Source organism: Schistocerca gregaria, unplaced genomic scaffold, assembly GCF_023897955.1.
Source record: "Schistocerca gregaria isolate iqSchGreg1 unplaced genomic scaffold, iqSchGreg1.2 ptg000397l, whole genome shotgun sequence".
Taxonomy (NCBI): Eukaryota; Metazoa; Arthropoda; class Insecta; order Orthoptera; family Acrididae; genus Schistocerca; species Schistocerca gregaria.
Window position 1 is genome coordinate 3,431,107 of NW_026061836.1, and position 3,495 is coordinate 3,434,601.

The window sequence follows — 3,495 nt, forward strand, 5'->3', positions numbered from 1 at the left end:
AGTGTACTACTTCTTACTTTCTATTATATCAACTTGGAAGCTTCATCTGTGTTCTACTATGGTGATTTTATTGTCTCCGCATACCGCAGCACGCGACATAGCTCTGCAGACGATAAGTACAACCGTTTCAGAGAAAGGAGGGGCCAATTTGACGATCTGGCTTTAAGCCGATTCGATATCAAATGACGAAAACGGACGGATTTCTCAGGTTTTTACTACATATGAACACTTTTCACATTCTCCCGTGCAGCTCGGCTGCTAGTCCTCCTTTCATGCAGAATCTTAAGGTCCTAGCTCATGTCCAAGGCACCAAAGCCAGCTAAAAAGTAAATAATCAGTACCTTAAACTTGAATTGTACTACTTCTTACTGGCTATTACATCAACTTAGAAGCTTCATCTGTGTTCTATTATGGTGCTTTTAGTGTCTCCGCATACCGCAGCATGCGACATAGCTTTGCAGACGATAAGTAGAACCGTTTCAGAGAGAAGAGCAGCCAAGTGACGATCTGGCTTTAAGTCGATTCGATAACAAATGACGAAAACGGACAGATTTCTCAGCTTTTTACTACATGTGAACACTTTTCACATTCTCCCGTGCAACTCGGCTGCTAGTCCTCCTTTCATGCAGAATCTTAAGGTCCTAGCTCATGTCCAACGCAGCAAAGCCAGCTAAGAAGTCAATAATCAATACATAACACTTGAATTGTACTACTTCTTACTGGCTATTACATCAACTTAGAAGCTTCATCTGTGTTCTACTATGGTGCTTTTACAGTCTCCGCATACCGCAGCACGCGACATAGCTTTGCAGACGATAAGTACAACCGTTTCAGAGAGAAGAGCGGCCAATGTGACGATCTGGCTTTAAGTCGATTCGATATCAAATGACGAAAACGGACGGATTTCTCAGGTTTTTACTACATATGAACACTTTTCACATTCTCCCGTGCAACTCGGCTGCTAGATCGCCTTTCATGCAGAATCTTAAGGTCCTAGAACATGTCCAAGGCACCAAAGGCAGCTAAAAAGTCAATAATCGATACCTAAAACTTGAATTGTACTACTTCTTACTGGCTATTACATCAACTTAGACGCTTCATCAGTGTTCTACTATGGTGCTTTTAGTGTCTCCGCATACCGCAGCACGCGACATAGGTTTGCAGACGATAAGTACAACCGTTTCAGAGATAAGAGCGGCAAATGTGACGATCTGGCTTTAAGTCGATTCGATAACAAATGACGAAAACGGACGGATTTCTCAGGTTTTTACAACATATGAACACTTTTCACATTGTCCCGTGCAACTCGGCTGATAGTCCTCCTTTCATGCAGAATCTTAATGTCCTAGCTCATGTCCAAGGCACCAAAGCCAGCTAAAAAGTCAATAATCACTACCTAAAACTTGAATTGTACTACTTCTTACTGGCTATTACATCAACTTAGAAGCTTCATCTGCGTTCTACTATGGTGCTTTTAGTGTCTCCGCATACCGCAGCACGCCACACAGCTTTGCAGACGATAAGTACAACCGTTTCAGAGAGAAGAGCGGCCAATGTGACGATCGGGCTTTAAGTCGATTCGATAACAAATGACGAAAACGGACGTATTTCTCAGGTTTCTACTACATATGAACACATTTCACATTCTCCCGTGCAACTCGGCTGCTAGTCCTCCTTTAATGCAGAATCTTAAGGTCCTAGCTCATGTCCAAGGCACCAAAGCCAGCTAAAAAGTCAATAATCTATACCTAAAACTTGAATTGTACTACTTCTTACTGGCTATTACATCAACTTAGAAGCTTCATCTGTGTTCTACTATAATGCTTTTAGTGTCTCCGCATACCGCAGCACGCGACATAGCTTTGAGGACGATAAGTACAACCGTTTCATAGAGAGGAGCGGCCAATGTGACGTTCTGGCATTAATTCGATTCGATAACAAATGACCAAAACGGTCGGATTTCTCAGGTTTTTACTACATATGAACACTTTCCACATTCTCCCGTGCAACTCGGCTGCTAGTCCTCCTTTCATGCAGAATCTTAAGGTCCTAGCTCATGTCCAAGGCACCAAAGCCAGCTAAAAAGTAAATAATCAGTACCTTAAACTTGAATTGTACTACTTCTTACTGGCTATTACATCAACTTAGAAGCTTCATCTGTGTTCTATTATGGTGCTTTTAGTGTCTCCGCATACCGCAGCATGCGACATAGCTTTGCAGACGATAAGTAGAACCGTTTCAGAGAGAAGAGCAGCCAAGTGACGATCTGGCTTTAAGTCGATTCGATAACAAATGACGAAAACGGACGGATTTCTCAGCTTTTTACTATATGTGAACACTTTTCACATTCTCCCGTGCAACTCGGCTGCTAGTCCTCCTTTCATGCAGAATCTTAAGGTCCTAGCTAATGTCCAACGCAGCAAAGCCAGCTAAGAAGTCAATAATCAATACATAACACTTGAATTGTACTACTTCTTACTGGCTATTACATCTACTTAGAAGCTTCATCTGTGTTCTACTATGGTGCTTTTACAGTCTCCGCATACCGCAGCACGCGACATAGCTTTGCAGACGATAAGTACAACCGTTTCAGAGAGAAGAGCGGCCAATGTGACGATCTGGCTTTAAGTCGATTCGATATCAAATGACGAAAACGGACGGATTTCTCAGGTTTTTACTACATATGAACACTTTTCACATTGTCCCGTGCAACTCGGCTGATAGTCCTCCTTTCATGCAGAATCTTAATGTCCTAGCTCATGTCCAAGGCACCAAAGCCAGCTAAAAAGTCAATAATCACTACCTAAAACTTGAATTGTACTACTTCTTACTGGCTATTACATCAACTTAGAAGCTTCATCTGCGTTCTACTATGGTGCTTTTAGTGTCTCCGCATACCGCAGCACGCGACACAGCTTTGCAGACGATAAGTACAACCGTTTCAGAGAGAAGAGCGGCCAATGTGACGATCGGGCTTTAAGTCGATTCGATAACAAATGACGAAAACGGACGTATTTCTCAGGTTTCTACTACATATGAACACATTTCACATTCTCCCGTGCAACTCGGCTGCTAGTCCTCCTTTTGATGCAGAATCTTAAGGTCCTGACTCATGTCAAAGGCACCAAAGCCAGCTAAAAAGTCAATAATCTATACCTAAAACTTGAATTGTACTACTTCTTACTGGCTATTACATCAACTTAGAAGCTTCATCTGTGTTCTACTATGGTGCTTTTAGTGTCTCCGCATACCGCAGCACGCGACATAGCTCTGCAGACGATAAGTACAACCGTTTCAGAGAAAGGAGGGGCCAATTTGACGATCTGGCTTTAAGTCGATTCGATAACAAATGACGAAAACGGACAGATTTCTCAGGTTTTTACTACATATGAACACTTTTCACATTCTCCCGTGCAGCTCGGCTGCTAGTCCTCCTTTCATGCAGAATCTTAAGGTCCTAGCTCATGTCCAAGGCACCAAAGCCAGCTAAAAAGT